Raw genomic sequence first — 18,130 nt, 5'->3', positions numbered from 1 at the left:
AGTTTATCTCCATAGGGAGCTGAACGCCGCCACTCTGAGGTCTTCTCCAGCACACACCCACTTGCACTCATTCCTTAAATATTTATCAACACTGACTGTGTAGTGGGTCTCGGGGACACAGGACCAGACCCAGACTCTACCCTCATAGAACTGCGGTCGAGGTACATGAACCAGCCAAGTCCATGCTCTGTAATGTGCTCTGGTACAGGTCTGAGTTGGACGAGGAACTGCTGGTCAGGACCAGCCCACTGGAGCGCTCCCCAGCCCCTTCCCTTTCCCTTCCATTCACCTGCACACTGCTAGCCTCGGTGAGCCACAGGGTCAGGGAAGAAGTCTCAGATTGCGGAAACAGAAAAAAAATTCCATGTTGGGTTCCATGAGCTAGTGTTACCTCTTTATGCTGAGTTCCAAAGGCAGATGTCCTCACGGGCACTGACCAAGCCACACGTTGAACATCAGGAGGCAGGAGTAGGGGCAGAGGGCCCATTACTGGAATAATAGCACAGGTGACTAGGGAACTGGGCAAGCATTTGGGAATGTTTCCTGGGGAGCTGTAGGAGAGCTTTTGGCCTGAGAACACGTGTGTACTTGTGCAAATACACATGCGTGCACATACTCACACATGCCTGCAATTTTGCCTGGTTCCAATTCTTTTAATGGCTTCATTGCTATGATTTCCCCAATCAGCGATTCAACCAAATATTTATACAACATCAACTATGTGCCCAGTAGAGGAGGCAAGACACAGAAAGCAAGTGGAGATGAATCAATAGTGAAATCAGGTACTATTAACTCACATCCTCACCAGATGTGGGGCCGTGGCAGGAAGGGCCTGGGATGGAGGCATCAGGAAAAGTTTCGTGGAAGCCGGCCTGGGCCTTATGGGTGGTCTAGGACCAGGCAGCCTGGCTGAGGGCTTTAGACTTGGCTGTGAAGGCAGTAGAGGCATTGCAGGATCTCAAGCAGAGTCTGTTTGTGGGAAACCAACGGTGGGGTACCTGAAGTGGGGGAGAACTTGGAGACTAGAAAGCCAGCAGGGAGGCTCTGCTGTCACAGAGCTGAGGGGGTGCAGGTCTGAACTAAGGGGGTAAAGGAGAGGAGAAGGCGGGCCCTGGCCCCTCGCAGAGCATCCTTTTCTCTCCCAAAATGACCTGTGCATCTGAGCCTGCCACAGGTGACATTGGCAAAGGGAGTACTCACTGGATGTCACCTCCACTGCTCCCATGGGGTCATGCTTTCCCCTCAAATGAACAAACTAAGGGGTCCTCTTACGGTTTGGGATAAGGAGGAGACAAGGGAGGTGTGCTCATGAGAACATAACAATCTTCCTCTTTCAAAGAGCACTGGTCTACATTGTCTTTTATGTTCAATTAGATCTCCAGATTGAGCTTTTTGGAGAGCCACTTGACAACAAGACGTGGGGTGCCAGGGTGAAAGAGGGGAGGGAGAATGATCTCCATGCATCCAGCCATCCATTCATTCATATACTGAAGAAGTCTAATATATTAGGCTCTGAACATACAGTGATAAATCAGATAGGCACAGTTTCTTCCCGAATGAGTCTTGCATTCTAGCAGTGAAGTCAGATTTTAAACAAACATGGATAATTACAGTTGTGATAATACTAGGAATAGTTTAGGGCACTGTGAAAATATGTGTTAGGGGACCTTACCCAGCCCTGAGAAAGTGACTTTCAAACTGGCATCAGAAGCAAGAAGAACTAGCTACGCGAAAAGTTGGAGAAACAAAAGAACAGGCAGTGGAAAGGCCCTGGGGTAGAAAAGGGGCCACACCTGTTGAAGAGACGGAGAAAAGTGCATTGTCACTGGCCAGTGAGAACAAGGAGAGAAGCCCTGGAGGCAGCTGGTGAAGCAGGAAAAGAAACAAATCTTGCAAGGCCTTGAAAGTAGGATAGGCAGGATCATGGGGCGGGGGTGAGGAGCCACCAAAGCACAAACACCACTTATTTCATAGTACATTTCCAATCTGAAGTTGGATAAGAGAGAATGGAGCAGGCTCGAAGTGGGGGCGAGAGGGAGGAAATGGAAATTATAGGAGAGTAGAGACAGGCGGGCACCCAGGCATGAATCAACGTAATACTTGCTACTTTAGTGTTTATTTGTTGTAAAAATAAGACACCAGATTTCTGGCACTTCCAGGAATAGACACCGCCACAATAGACAGTCTTGGTCCACATTGTTTTCTGCAGCCTGAGACTGGCTCCTCTTTTTGTCTGAGCTGGATCTTTACAAAGCCTCCTCCCCCGACCACTCTTCCCTGGCTCCACAGGCTGGACGGATGACCCTGTCTGTCCCCTCAGAGCTCACGTCTGCGGCAGCACGCACCCTGCTCCAATGGGTGGAAATTGGCGTGGGTCAAGGTCCCCCCCAGCTGGTGATGAGCTCTCCGAGCGTGGACACGACGCCTCAGTGACCTCTATACTATCATACCACCTGGCGGAAAGCATGTTGCACAAAGGTCTGAAAAATCAAAGAGCAGAGTACAACCTACGAGAAGAGTTTTCTGGAGTGTCTGACTTTGACACTATTATTAGCGGAAGGAAGAGGACGTCCAGTGCATTAGTAAGGGGTTTACCATGGGCTGCCCCTACACACACGCAGAACCCAAAAGAATGTATGAAAACAATCATTTATTCTGGTTTGTGCTGCAGCTTCTAGTATCTTTAGACGGTGCAGAGAGTTGGGTGTCAGGGTTGGGCTAGGGAGGAAGGCAGTAGTTCATTCAACCTAGACTTTCTCTTCCTTCTCCTCTTTCCCATAACCCCTTCATCCTATATACTCTGTCCTTAGTTCTTTACATTCTTCTCTTCAGCCCCTGCCAAGGTTTGGCAAACATTCGGCTATATCTAGCTCCACCCTGAGTGGGGTGGGGGTGCAGGTGGGATAGTGACAAGGTGAGTAGATTTTCACCTGTTCCCCTCCTGACGTGTTTGCCATGTGTCTCTGTGCTAAAAGAATCTATCACCTCCATTGCCTTGAGTCCCATTCCCAAATCCCATTCCCATTCCCAGCCTTGGTATGTGCCATGTTCCAGGAATAAGTAGGGTACAGGACAAAGCCTTTCACCCTGGGCTTCAGATTTTTGGCTGATGATCTCATCAGTTTCCATGTGACAGCCTGGTTCGGGTCCCCGGCACAGACTGTAGAACCTTCCTCTTCTGTGTCCTTCATTGTTTGCATGTATTTCTCTCTCCAGGGCAGGAGGAATCCATCACGTCTCTCCATGGTCACCAGCATATGACCTTGAAAGACAGTAGGGGTGGGAGGGGGGGTCACGTGCAAAACATGGATGGTCATGAGTATCACTAGTCTCATCCAAACTTTTATCAAGGCTACTTACAGAGTACCTGATGGTCCAATTTGATTTTAATTTCCGTTTTCTGTTTCTTCCTAAGCCTCCAGGGAATGAACAAATAACAAAAGAAATGGCCTACAAAGGAAAAAAATTATGAGGTGAGAATTTCACCAAGGAATTTAGTCCATATTATTCTGCTCTAGTATAAGGCCTTGGAACTGGCCTCGAACTGGGGTTTGGGGAATCTAGCGTTTGTTCCGACAGTATCTTTTTTTTTTTTTTTTTTTTTTTTAAGATTTTGTTTATTTATTCATGAGAGACACAGAGAGAATGAGAGGCAGAGACACAGGCAGAGGGAGAAGCAGGCTCCATGCAGGGAGCCCGACGTGGTGGGACTCGATCCCAGGTCTCCAGGATCAAGCCCTGGGCTGAAGGCGGCGCTAAACCGCTGAGCCACCCGGGCTGCCTCCACAGTATCTTTATTAGCCAAGGAACCCGGACTATGTCTAAACCTTGAGGGCCTTCCTAGTGCCACATGTAAGGAAAGGATTGTATGAAACATGAAGGGTTAGGGTGCGTTTATTCCCCTTCGAAAGTCACGTGTCCACCTCCCGAGCTGCCCCTGCATTGGGCAGAGTTAGAATGCAGCAGGATTGCTCTTGGCCTCTCCTCGGGAGAGCAGGCCATCAGGGCTCCTGCACCGCCAAGAGCAAGCTGCGACTGCCCTCTAGTGACAGCATCCTGCCCAGACCTGGTGGCTCTGTCCACCCCACTGGCTGATGGTGGAAAACAGATCTTTCTTTTCCTTGGCAGGACTCTCTGACCAGCCGTTTCTCAAAAGACGCTTTGCCTCAAACTTCCCCCTGATCTTGCTTTGGATGGTGATTTCTGCTCTTTCTATAATATTCTGAGAACTAACCTGTATTTTTCAGGTGTCTACTATGGGTGGGGGGGACTGCCAGGCATTGAGGTGACACCTGCCCTCTCCTCCCATCATGTCCCTCTGCGGCTCGGTCTCCCTTAGGAGGGGGACATCTCAGACCAGGCATCCCCAGGATGTCAGCCTTCTGGCAACATTCCAGGAATGATGACTGAGCCTCCTTCCCCCTCTTCCATGTAGGAAAGGACCCAGTGGTACCAAGGGCACTACCTACCAATCTCCTCTGTCCTCGTGGTGCCTGGCACAGAGAAGGCATTCTGGGAGGATTTGCCTATTGAAGGATTTGTCTCCTGGACGAATAGTTGACCTTCAGAAGTGACTCTTGGATAGATCCTGAAATTCGGTAAATTATAGACATCTCTGAGAGCTACAGGGAAGAGGCCAAGAGTCACACACGAGAGCAGACTTGGGATTTGAATTGTGGGTGCTTGATTACTAGTGACGTGATCCTAGGCACGATTCTTAACATTTAGGAGCCTGTTTCCCCAACAAGAGGTTCATGAGAATTCAATGGGACAGAGTATGTGGAGGGCTTGGAAAATGATACGCATGCAGGAAGAGGACCTTTTGGGCGCGTGACTCAGTTTGGGATGCCGCAGGGACCAATAAAAGAGGAAGGCGTCTCCAGAGGGCACCGTGGAGGTGGCACACGGAGCCATGGGAAAGACAGTGTCTGCATCGATGGGCAAGTGTGCGTGTATGTGTGTGTACCCCTGTGAGCCAGGTGTCTGGGACAGAGGGTTTCCACGTACAGTGAGGTCTCAGCTTCAGAGCCTAGAGTGTAGAGGGGACAGGTCCTCTTGGGGTAACTGTCTTTTCCAGGAAGACAGATGGTCCTGAGCGCACTAGCACCCAGGGAAGTCCAATGTATGCACTAATTATGGCCTTCATCATAGGTGGGGATGCAGCGAAAGACAAAACCTGTCCTTAATAATGGGAGGGTGACAACCAGAACTCTTGGACAACTGGTGATGCTAGGACCTGGGAGCTAGACATCATTCCGGGGACATATCCACCCACTCGTGTCCCTGGGGAAAGCAGCAACAAGAAAATCCCTTTTCTTCCTCTCCTAGTTACCTACCTACCAAGGGCAGGCAAACCCCTTCTCTCCCCCCTGCCCAGCCCCCGCCCCCGTCCAGGCTCCTGTCGCTGCCAGCAGCATCGCCACCTAGATGCTCTCATCTGCTGTTGCTGGGGAGCTGGAACACGTAAATAATAGGACTGATGATAAGTAGAATTTAGCAGAAATGATTTGCTTCTGAGGAAGGAAAAATCGCTTGATGCAGACACCAGATCTCTTGTTTGACTGTTCTCAGCTCTGTGGTCCAAAGTTGACCTTGGGAGATGGATTGACAGAAACTTGTGGAGGGAGGGAAAGCAGGCACGGCGTCTCCAGGGCAAGGTCTGCGGGCTGAGAACCACGGCCTGGGCTCTGCGGGGGCATCAGGAACAGACCAGTTCGCTCCAGATCCAAGGCTAGGTCCTGCGCTTCCTGGGAGGTGAGTCCGCAGCAGGGGCCCGGAGCAGACTGACACTGACCCCCCCCCCACCCCCCGTGATGGACCGTTTTTATCTCCACTTTCAGCGTTTCTCCCTCCCCCCAGTTGGTGGGAGGAAGCCTGGGCTTTCCAGAACCTTGGAGAAAGCAACCACCCCAAAGGATCACATAGAGGACGGAGGCCTTTGTTCTTGCGGTGGTGGTGAGGCCAGTGGACTCCGTGTCACTAGAAAATTATGATTGATCCTGGGTTCTAGAGGACCCGGATGAGCCTACTAAAAGGGTCGTGTTTGGGGGCCAGGCCTGCAAGATGGGGTACGGGAGAAAGAAGGGCAAGATCTTTCTTTCATTCTTCTGGACTAGGGCATCGTAGATTCCAGGCACAGAAGAAAAGATCAGCGTTAAAGGCTGATGCCATTCCCTTTACAGCCTGGGAAGCTTTGGGAGTATCAGCCTTTGAAACCGAGCCAGGCCAGTTGTTTCAGACATTTCGCTGTAAGGTGAGGTTGGTCTAATCAAAACCCGTAACTCAGTTGAGAAAGGAAGGATTGGGGGTCCCCAGGGCTCAGTATCTGGAGAGGGTGGCAATGGGCAACGGGCGGGATGGCAGCAAATTGTCGCATCCCAAAGTACCCACAAGCGGTCATGGGGGCATCACAAGTGTGCAGAGGACCCCAGTGGGGAGTCCAGGAGCAACCAGCATTCTGAGATCGTCGTGCCACATGGGCTTGCACGGGCTCCCTCCTCTGCCTGGAGTGTCCTCTCATTTTCTGCTGAGGAGCTTACCAGGCATGCTTCCAGAGCAGCTCACCTTTGACCTCCTCTATGAAATCCTCCACACCAAAATAGCTCACTCTTCCCACATTATTTGGCAGCACCTTATTCGTTCTTCCATTATATTCAACGTTTTTAATTACTGTGTTAATTTATTTCACTACATTTGGGGCCCTTAGAGTAGATGCTGTCTTTAAGTGCCTAGGCTATCACAGCTAGTAATTTATTAATTCATTCAATTAATATGAATTAGGGTTCAGGACAGCAGGCTGAAAGATAGCATGGGGGTGAGATTCTGCAGGGGACATACCTGAGTGAGACTCCAAACCTGGGTTGGGGGTGGAAACAAAGGCAAGAAAGTGCCCTTGTCTCAGAAGAATCGAGCCCTGGGCAGAGTGTTCATGTGGGGGCTCCAGCACAGGAACCCCAGGAAATGGGGTTCAGGGAGGAGCCTTGGTTGCGTGAATAGTCGGGGACTCAGTCTGAGAGCTTGGAACAGATCTCCAGCCCGGCAGAACTACGGTGACCGCCAGCAGGCTGGACTCGTTCAAGGGCAGATGGGAAACAGCCCTGAGGATCTGCAGAAATCCTTGGGGCAACTTCAGAGAAGGCTTTAGGCGTGGGGTGGGATTGACAGGGCCATTTGGGTTTTTACCCAGTGAGATTTCTAAGCTATGCTGATAAGTGAAGAAGCTGAAGAAATTAGGTCTAAAATCTAATTCTGAATGACTTCTTTTTCTCTTTGTACCCGGGGCATTGGCATCCCCATCGGCCTGACGGAAGACTTGGTGGTTGGAGAAGTGCACATCCTCCTGTTACGAGTTGAATTGTGTCACCCTCAAATTCCTATGTTGCAGTCCTAACCCCCAAGTGCCTCAGAGTGTGATCTTATTTGGAAGTAGGGTCCTTGTAGCTGTAATTAGTGAAGACGAAGTCATTAGGATGGGCTCTAATCCAGTATGACTGGTGCCCTTATAAAAATGTGAAATTTGGACACCGACTCATACACAGGGAGTGTACTATGTGAAGACGAAGAGAGAAGTTGGGGTGGTGCTTCTACAAGCCAACGGGCCCTAAGGACTGCTGGCAACTCAGCAGAAACTAAGAAACACGGAAGAGATTCTTCCTCAGAGCCTCCAGGAGGAGCCAACTCTACCAACACCTCGATTCGGGACTTCCAGCTTCCAGAGCTGGGGGTGGGAATCCCGTGCACCTGGGCGGGGTGCAGGGTGGCGGGAGGGAGCATTGGGGTTAGCCTGCCTCCCCTGCCCACGGGCTGGAACGAGAGCCACACAGAACACCCCAAGTCGGCCTTCGCTGCCCTCTCAGGATGTGGATTTGCTGACGGTGTGAAACCCTCCATCCCGTTCTCTGCACTTCCAGGCTGGAGCCGGAGCCCAGGGGTGCCCCCCGGGAGCTGTGTACGCAGCACGCTTTACATGTCAGAATTATCCGAGAAGTGAGTTGCTGCGGCCTCTTTTCCAAAGCACAATTCCCACGGCTGGTCCAGTTGACAGGTACTCTTGCAAGACGGGAAAGATCCATTTCCGCGCCTTTAACCACCTGGTGCCTGGGTCGGAAAGAGTGGCTTCAGTCACTACTTGGGAGAGCTACCTTGGTAATGCTGAGCACAGCCCTGAACAGGTTAGGGACCCTTCACGATACGGGTCTTCAATGCAGAATAACTTAGATGAGCACTCAGCTCATTCCCAATCGTCCGTCCCCTCCGTCAGATCCCTGGCTGCAGACATGGGTTTGAAGTGTCAGCAGAAAATGTGAATGTTGAGTAAATGAGTGTGAGTGTGTGTGTGTGTGTGTGTGTGTGAGAGAGAGAGAGAGAGAGAGAGAGAGAGAGAGAGAGAGAGATGGATGGAAATAACTGACCACAAATCTTTGATAGCTGTCTAAACAAAATAGCCAGCATTTTCAGATTGCCTTGAACACTGTTGTGTTTCCAAATCGCTGCCAAAGAGATTTTGAACTTTTATTCAGAAAAACAGGAAATGAGAGGGTTGTAAACCCCAGGGAAGCAATCTGACATTTTGAGGCCAAAGACCGACTCCCTTTGATGCACTAACAAGGACCGTTAAGTATCCTGTGTTTTGGGTTAAACAGATCCCTCTTGCTGACCTAACATTCCCCCCAGAAATATGGAGTGACCCCGAGTGAGCGGGGCCAAGCCTGAGCTCCGGATTGGAAAGGCTCTAAGGCCCTGGACCAGTGCCCTCTGTTGGCCACTCTGGGCTCAGCCAGAGGCTGTTTCTGCAGTTAAATCGTACCTATTCCAACCATCAGTTAAAAACCAAACTCATGGAATCCAGGGTGTCCAGGTAGGATTATTCTCTTCCTGCTTCCACCTGTATTGTTTCCTAGCTCCCCCTTTCCCAGTTTCTTGTGGAGTGTGTGTGTGTGTGTGTGTGTGTGTGTGCGTGGCTTTCATAAAATAGAATAAAGAGATAGTTCTTATTAGTCTTAATTATTGTGAAATCCACGGACATTTTGCGAGCCTCGCTCTCTGCAGTGGAAAAGCTTATTTTTCATGTAGGTGCTCTAACCTGAGGGATGTAGTCCTTATTCCTTGGGACTGTGTCTCAGTTATGCTAAGACTTAAAGCCTTTTTGCATGATATTGTCAGGTGAGAGGCCGCCCCTCGCCCACGAGAGTATAGGGAGAAGAGATGCCCAGGTCGTGGGATGGGAACACTGCAGCTTGAAGTGTTTCTCCCCACGGAGCAGGGCCAAGGGGAGGAAGGCAGAGCAAGGAGATTCCTGGGTCCCATTTAAAGAGCACTTGTATGACGTGGGAGGCAATCCTAAGAGAAAAGTGGAGAAATGTCTTGTCCCATCCTCCAGGTCTGTGGTCAACTACTGGGAAGATTGCATTAAGGGACCAGATACAACCTGCTTGGTCTTCTAGCCACTGTGGGGCATCAGGGAGGGTCTTTAAAGACCTTCTGTTGGACCTGGACCCCATTTTCACATATCTGGCTTGAGCCAACTCCTTTGTGTATCAGTAGAGCTACTTGTGTGGGGGGATGGTCTCTCTGCAGAGCTGTTTATATTTAGAATATTTAGATCTAGGTTTATCCAAAAACCAAGTCTTTCCACTATAGTCTCTCCAACTCTCTCTTCAAAAATTAAATGAACCGTGCAGTGATGGAGGAGAACAGCCGTTAGGAAGGCGGACTCTCATGTCAGACTGGTGGGTGGCAGTCCCTGCTGTGTCTCTCACTCCCTGTATGACCTGGGAAAGCCACATAACAAAACTCTGCCTCAGTCTTCTTATTTATAGCCTGGGAGTATTGATGGTGCTCACCATAGAGGGTTGTTGTGAGGGACAAGTGAGTTAATGCACAAAAGCACTTAGAACAATTCCAGGCACGCGTGAGCGCTCTCTAGTTTCTTCCCACCACCACCCTCACTCTACGACAAACACGTAAAGGGTTGAAAATAAGTCCCCAGTAACCACTACTGCATTTGTATGTGATTTCGAATGTTCTCATGAGTGAAAAAGGAGACGCTCGGGTGGGATGTCTGTTGGCACAAGTGTTCACCAACATAAAGCTTACCTGTCATCTTAGGGACGGGGACGACTTCTACCTGAGGCACGCGCAGGGCCATGTGAGGAGTTCTGGTCAATAAAATGTGAACGGATATGATTTCCGTCACCACTTTGGGGCTGAGACAGTTAAAAGCTCAACTAGGATTCTTCACTTTTTCTTCCCTTGTCACAGCAGCTATGAAGGTCAAATGTCATAGAAGATGCAGCTACAAGATGGGGGCGGGGGGCACTGATTAGCCTGGGCCCTCCAGTGACTGTGTGGAGCACAGCCCCACTAACCCTTTTTCCATACTCAGCATGACCCAGAAATGAACTTCTGTGGTGCGAAGCCACTGAAATTCAGAGTTATAACCATAGCACGGCCGAGTCCAGCAGTTCTCGCCCTGGTCCGCTTACTTGGGGGCTCTAAGTACAGATTCTCAGGTTCCATACCACACACAGTGAGTCAGAGACGGAGGGTAGGGCTAGCCATCTGGGCTTCTAACAGCTCCCTGGGTGGTTCTGACACAGGTCAGGTCCGAGAGCCACTGCTCTAACCTCTCCTGAATGCTTTCTCAGGGTCCCCTATACACAGGGACTTTGCCCCCATAGGTGGCCATGGGTGGTGCTTTGGGATGATCCATTTTGCTTGGCCCCTTTCCATTGGTAGAGATATTTAAGCACCAGCTACCTCAGAGTGGTTAGCATCGAACATGTCAAGGCCTAGGGTATTTACCTGAGGTCAACAAACCACCTGGAAATGGGTTCTCTGTTGCTTTAAGAAGGTGAGTACCTTCTTTTCAGGTTCTTTTCAGGTGTGTCTGAAAGTGCTGGGTTTATTGTACTCTCACACTCTGCTTTACCCCAAGCTGATGACCCCTAGTTCACCAAGGAGGAGTATAGAGCTCTGAGTGGTCGTTTGTCCACAGCCTGGAGCTGTATAGCTCTGCACCACATGCAGCCCTGGCGCTGTGCGTCACCCAAGGTTAAATGGTGGTAGAGAAAAATGAGGACCTAAAGACGTCGGCTGCCCTAATACACTGTTTAGTTGTCTGAGCTCAGCCGGATGTCAGTCCCGGTGTCCATTGCTGGGTCTGGCTGGGCCCCACCAGCATCAAGGTGGCGCCCAGGCAAAGGGGAGACCCGAGAGGGACAAAGCAAAGGGCTGGGGTGTAGGATCTGATCCGGGTCCCAGAGAAGTGAGAGCCTGTGGTCAGCAGAGGGCAGTGTTGCTTCAACAACCGCATAGCTCACTTGGGTTGAAGCCCCAATTGCTCCCATCCGCGTTGACAATACTGATGGAAATGACAGAGGCCAGAGGGTCTGGTTCATTTGAAGAACAGAAGCGGCAAAAGGGAGATGGACACCTACATGCCCACCATCTGTATTAGACAATTAGCATTTCCTCTATAATTCGTTCAAATGCTCCGTGCCAAAAGGTCTTATTAAAATGTTAGTGGAAGCTCCCCCATCTCAGCCCTCCGGCTAGCAGGTGCTCACCTGTGGGCACCAGTCCCAGGGCAACCAGTGCTGTGTGGAGGCCGCAGGCGTCATTAACGGTCTCAGGCATCACGTTCTCGCTGCTCAGAGGTGTGTCCCCAACCAGCTCCGTTCCTCACACGCTGTCTTTCTTTCCCTGTCTTCCCACCCCCCCCCCCTTTCTCCCTCTTCCCCGGTACTCTGTCCTTTACTCCTGTATCTAAGCATGGGTCTAAATGGGGGGCTGATGGCTTAGCAGGGCCAGGTACTGGGCACCAGGGGGTAGGTGTGAAAGACACAATCTATCCCTTAAGAATTCATAGTCTTGGGGCGCCTGGGGGGCTCAATCAGTTAAACGTCTGTCTTCGGCTCAGGTCACAGAGCCCCACGTTGGGCTCCCTGCCTGGCGGGGAGCCCGCTTCTCCGTCTCCCTCTCTGCTGCTCTCCCTACTTGTGCTGTCTCTCTCTCTCTCAAATAAATAAATAAATAAATAAATAAATAAATAAATAAATACCATCTTAAATAAAAATAAAATAAAAAGAATTTATAGTCTTGGAAAGACAAATCCACTGAAGCAGGACTTAGAGGAGAAAGGCAGGAAAACATCTAAATCATGTTCTCCAAGCCGTAGGATGAATGCACATTTGAGCCTCTGACTCAAACTTTAGCAAGAGGCTCTGAAGTTTTTTAGGACTTCTTCCTCATGAACTTTCTAGAATGCATCTCATCCGTGTCTGCAAACACGTTGCAAGGTTTTCCAAGAGCCCATTCCTATGCCCAGGAGAAAAAGGGGCAGGTTCCTTAATCTGGTGGTGAGAGGGCAGCTCAGCTCATCCAAGAGGTCCCAGGTAACCCTCCCCCTGGTATTGTTAGAACTCATTCTTGCGCCCACTGGAACCATTGGGTCAGGCCCCCTATAACCACCCCAGCCAGGAACAGGTCTTAACCAGGTTTCAAGTCAGCCTGGCTCCACATCCTGGTGTACCCTTCTTAGAAGGTCGCTGTTTCCTACTATGGTGCTGCCAGAGGGACCCAGGGTGCCCCACTGGGACCTGGGTGCTGGGAGGGGAGAGGCCCCATCAGCAGCCATGGCTACACTGGCATTGGGAGATTAATGAGCCATTCTGAATAACGAATGTGGCTACAGCCAACTGTTGGCAATTAGTTAGAGCAAAGCCCTGCTGTGCTCTGGATCTGTCAGCTGGGACCTCTGAAGGATCAAAACAGCAGGAAGAGCTAGTCAGAAAGGAAGGAAGAGTTGAAACTTACTTCCCCTGTCCTAGAGCACTCTGGGTCTGTAATGATCCGGAGTTAGGCCTTCCATAACTATATGAATCCGTTACCTCTTTGATTTGAAAGACATACAAAGCAGTGAGGTGCCTTAAGGCGTCATCTTGTCTACCTTCCAGCCTCTGCTTGGGACCACACAGCAACGCTTCTCAAAGTTTACTCTGGGTAGAGTTCACCTGAACCTGGGAACCTCACTTCCAGGTGATTGCCAACACTTCTGATTTAGGGACTACACATTGAGTGGCAAGACCCATAGCCAGAGGTTGGGAGGGAGGTGAGGGGTGGGAGAGAAAGAGAGAGCGAGTACATTTATTTCATTAAGTTGAGACCTTAGTGTTCATACTTCATTCGTCATCTATATGTTCATCCATCCAACAGGGTCTACTCTGTGCAGGCAGCTGGACTCACATGCGTTGATAGGGAGATGGGTAAAAATAGCCTGGAGTAACCAGAGAGATGCACCGGGGTTAGGAATGGGACACTCAAAAAAAATAAAAAATAAAAAAAATAAATTTAAAAAAAGGAATGGGACACTCTGGGAGGCAGGGTGGGTACTGGACTGAATCACACCAGAGTGAGCAGCTGTGGGCTCTGGGAGCCCATCCTCCTACTCCCTTCCGCGGATGTCCTTCTAAAGCAGCAGTGACAGCAGCCAAGGGCCAAGACAGGCAGTGGGGAGAGACGAGTAATGCTCACATCATCTTCTCTTTAAGAAAGAAAATGCATCTTAAAAGCAGTGGGAGCTAATTTGCTCTTCCATAATCAATCACCCAGTACAGAAAACAAAAACACTGCAGCAATCCTGGAACAGCTGAGAGGGGATGCGAGGCTGGCAGGCAAGGGGGGGGAGGCCTGCAGAGAGGATCGTTTTCTCCTTATGGGTTTAAAAGAAAATGAATCTTAAAGACATATGGCATGTGTGTGCGTATGCGTGGCTGTGTGCGTGTGTGTGTTGGGGGGTCATGTCTGAAGTGGTGCCAATCTTTTCCTGGTTCCCAAGCAGCCTCTCCCCTGCCCCGTGGTCCTGCTTCTTTTTGGATGTATGTGTGGCAGCAGGAACTGGCAGCTGGAAAGGGTCCCCGGCAGCATGGAGCTTCCTCATTTTATTTTATATTTTATTTATTTTATTTTATTTTATTTTATTTTATTTTATTTTATTTTATTTTATTTTATTTATTTTATTTTATTTTATTGAGTGAGCAGTTGAGAGAGCAGGAGCAGAGGGAGAGGAAGCAGCTCAGGGAACATGAGGCAGCCACTTAACCCAATGGAGCCACCCGGGTGGCCCTGGAGGCTCCTCTTTAGAGTTTTCTCTCTTTAAGCTCATCCCTGGATCGCTTCTGTTCCCCTTCTGGAATCTTCCCTTCTCTGTACAGCGGGGAGATTCACTCTCCTTCCCTGTTCATATTGCTGGAAAAGTGAGGTGTTACTAAAACTGACATAACATAAACTGCCAGAGGAGCTGGTGGTCTGGCTATTTCCATCTGGGTCTTGGGTTTGGGGTGAGGAGGAGAGGAGGACAGCCCAAGTTGGTCTCAGGCAGTAGTTCTGGAAGGAATAGCTTCTCAGAAATGCCATGTGGCACCTGCACCGTCTCTAACTGCCCCTGTCTCACCGTTCAGAGATGTGTCCCCAACCAACTCCCTTCCCCGCTTTCTTTCCCTGTCTTTTCTTCCTCTGTCTCTCCCTTTACCCTCGTACCCTCTCCTTTACCCCTGTATCTAGCATGACCATATTTTTCTTTTTTTTCTTTTTTTTTCATATTTTTCAAATTAAAAATTGGAATTCAGCCTGACAATGGGTCAGAGTGTTTGAAATCTGGATGTTTACAGGCATTCTAGAATGTAGGATCACTCTAAATACCCTTCTTTATGCTTCCTCCTTTGCCCCACTGCTGCTCTGGGCTATAACTACATGGTCATAAGACAACCAGTTGGGGTCAACATGATGCCAAATATCCAGATGTTTAGAAATGTCCAGATGGTAGATTTAATCTTGCAGTTTTGTTTATTCTGGGTGCTTAGTGCCCTGTGGACACAACTCAACAAAAACAAAATAGATGAATAAATAAAGATGACCTCTATAGCGTAAGCAGTGAGCTGTTTAGCATCTTGTCTTCAAAACAACTGGTGGATAGACTGGGAGTTTTTTCTTCCTGCTGACATTGTTTTGGTGTTATGCTGTGTAGACTTCACATAAGCTGTCTCTCCCATGTTCTCTGGGGACCCTCCCAGGAAAGAGACTCTTCTAATGAAAGATCAGCCTGAGAAAGAAAACCATGGCTTGGTTTTCTGGAGCCATGGGGTCTGTGTAATAGTGAGTGGAGTCCATCATCCAAAACCCTATTACATCATCCATCCACCTATCCATCCATCCATCCATCCATCCATCCATCCATCCATCCATCCATTTATCCAACCACCATCCATCCCCCTATCCACTTCATTTATCCACCTGCTTCCTTCTCCTCCCTATTTCTCTTCTTCCCTTCTTTTTTTTTACTTTCTCTCTTCTTCCCTTTCTCCTTCCTGCCTGCCTTCCTTATTTTCCACTTTTAAAACTTATATTCCTTCTATTTTCCCTGCACTGAGCTAGCTACTAGTCTTTGCCTGCTATCACTGAACTTATTGGGTGAGGCATGTGTGCACACAGCTGTTACAATGATGTTGTAGAACATATAGGTTGCATTTCTCCCCTAGACCCATCCCTGGACATTCCCACCTTCTCTTGGTTTTAAGTTTCTTCCCTCTTCAAGGTGGGGGCATTAGTTCCAGGAGTTCAAAGAATTGTAGAGAAGGGCTGCTCCTTTGTAGTAGCTAGGTCTCCTTCCAGACAAGATGGATGGCTGGAAGAAGGAGCAATTTGTATATAAGAATTTGAATGGTATCTTTTTATTTCTTCTCTCTCTGGAGCTCTTAATTCATGTTTCTTCACAGAATAACTGCTCTCCAGTCATGGGGAGCAGCAAACCTCTGATGAGACGGAGGACATTTCTTCCCTAAGAAAGTCCTGCTCTAGCATCATCACCCCCTAGTGGGAGCAGATGGACAGGGAAGCACAGCCATTCATTTATTTCAATTCTGGCTGGTGTCTGCCCTGGTGGGAGAGTGTAACCAAGAAGACAGAAGGCTCATGGCTTTTGGAGCTTAATTAAACATATTTACAAAACCCAGGCCCTGTTAGCTAGTGAGGCACAATGAGACAGAGACTGGTATTGTGTTGTAAGATTAATAAAGCAATTAAATAAAGACTGCAGCGGCTTGGCAACCCCATTGGGGCAGGAGGCAATTTTGACAGCTGCTCTTTTCTGATGATTGCCACAAATTTTAGAAGAAAAGACAGCCTGGTCTTCCCCCATTCCATGAGAGAATACCCCAGGCTGTTGTCTTGTCTAATGGCTCACATGGCAAGTCAAGTTGTTTTCCAAGCCTGTAGGTCAGATGTCATATTTGGCCAACTGGGAAAAAAAGAAAACAAAAGCTATTTCTTTCCCTCTAATCCTTTAAAAAATATCAAAACCCACCACTGTGAGACCATTTATTTCTTGCTGCAATGTACCATGGGGGGGGCAGGGGAATTCTGGGAGTCCCAGCAGGACACTGAAGAGGGGCTCCCTGTGGATGGAGGCCCCACCTCCAGCTGGTCTGTCTCCTATCCTTTTTTCTCAGTGTTAGCATATGCGCCTTCAGATCTCTACTTCTTTAAAAGTCAAATCACTGTTTGGATTTTTACAAGTGTTATACTAGGTTCAAATGAAGGCACCCCCCTCCTCACCATTGCCTGGGGCATAATTAGTAAAAACAGACCCTTTTGCTAAGTGCAATGAAGACCTTTCTTCTGTGAAGCAACACATACCCTTATTCAGGGAATGGCAGTGAGAGTGGAGCCCCACACAGCTCTCTTTCTTCAAGATCTGCAGGCATCTCTTTCCTCGGCCCAAAGGCTTTCTGCTTAAAAGTGTAATGAGACTATGGCCAAAGAGGTCCCCACTTGATGGGATATGTCAGTCAGGAGCCCCTGCCTTCAGTGATATCCAAAAGCATGAAAGAAAGAGTGGCAGGGGCTTCCTACCTGGCCCCGGTGTGGGAGCCCTGTGTGCTCTGGGGGGGTCCTGGGGTCACACCAGCTACCTTGGCTTCCTGCCCACGGCTGTTAGAAGTGCTCCAGAGGATCAGGAGTTTGGAAAATGTTGATGGGACTGGGCAAGTCAGAAAAGATTCTGAGTGTTTTAGTTCTCTCATTTGCAAAAAAAACAAAAAACAAAAAAAAAAACTGAGGAAAGATAGTAATTATTATAACAATAAAAAACAATAAAAAATCAATTATAATAAAATAATTATAATAAAGTCAATTCTGTCCCTTTATAAAATTGGCGAAGAAGCAAGGCGAACAATGGGCTTGGAGACTTCTAGATAAATGTGAATATTTGTACTTAGCTGGTAGTCCCTCCATTCCTTTCTGTCACAAAATAGGGAATGAATGAATGAGACTGACCTGGGACATACCAATTACGATCTTGCCCAGTTGTTTAAACTCTGAGAGCTTCATTTTAAGTGGGTGTGGTTTGAAATAAAAAATGTGGACTTTGGCATCATGATCAGACCTTCTTTTTTTTAAAATATTTTATTTATTTATTATGAGAGAGACAGAGAGAGAGAGGCAGAGACACAGGCAGAGGGAGAAGCAGGCTCCCTGCAGGGAGCCTGATGTGGGACTCGATCCCGGGACCTCGGAATCACGACCTGAGCCAAGGGCAGACGCTCAACCCAGGCATCCCATGATCAGACCTTCTTATTTACTCTTTAACTTTGGAAGGTGTGTTTGAGTCTCATTATTCTCATCTGTAGAATGGGAATGAGCATAATTCTTACCTCATAGGGTTATTGTAAAGATTCATTAACATCACTAATGTAAAGCTTACAGCTCAGTGTCTGCGACTTAGTGGTCATCATCATCATCATCATCATCATCACCATATATGATAACCTTAATTATTCTCATTAAAAATGAGATTATGTCTATTAGCATCCTGCACAGTGTCTGGCACGTAGCAGATGTTCAGTATATAAATAAAGGTCCTGTCTCCTCTCCTTCCTACATGAATGATCCAAACCATGCATTAAAACAAAACAAAACTGGCCCAACTGTGTTTCCTGTTTAATAGAAAGGCTGTTGTAACACAGAGTGAGTGGATAGAGCCAAAAAAGGTCCCATGCCTTTACAACTCTGGCCAACAGGGTCACAGCTTTCTCCAGGGGAAAGAAATGCCTTCAAGGAGCCAGCTGGGAAGAAC

At 48.6% G+C, this 18,130-nt stretch overlaps 1 long non-coding RNA gene across 3 annotated transcripts; it reads right to left on the bottom strand.

Annotated features, from left to right (window-relative positions):
* Nucleotides 1-2,633: 2,633 nt before the first annotated feature.
* LOC111096612 lies at nucleotides 2,634-11,682 on the bottom strand. Of its 3 annotated transcripts, none has more exons than XR_005361882.1 (5): nucleotides 11,568-11,682; nucleotides 10,096-10,294; nucleotides 4,470-4,588; nucleotides 3,361-3,450; nucleotides 2,634-3,262 (listed from the first exon to the last, which is right to left on the bottom strand). It is a non-coding gene; the product is annotated as an uncharacterized LOC111096612 (long non-coding RNA). The 3 variants fall into 3 exon arrangements; XR_005361881.1 differs by lacking the exon at nucleotides 10,096-10,294 and adding an exon at nucleotides 7,967-8,097 and having other exon boundaries at nucleotides 11,568-11,664; XR_005361883.1 differs by lacking the exon at nucleotides 10,096-10,294 and having other exon boundaries at nucleotides 11,568-11,660.
* Nucleotides 11,683-18,130: the final 6,448 nt, after the last annotated feature.

This window comes from Canis lupus, chromosome 7 (genome assembly GCF_011100685.1).
Source record: "Canis lupus familiaris isolate Mischka breed German Shepherd chromosome 7, alternate assembly UU_Cfam_GSD_1.0, whole genome shotgun sequence".
Taxonomy (NCBI): domain Eukaryota; kingdom Metazoa; phylum Chordata; class Mammalia; order Carnivora; family Canidae; genus Canis; species Canis lupus.
Note: the sequence above shows the minus strand (reverse complement) of the source record. Positions and strands in the feature narration are given on the sequence as shown.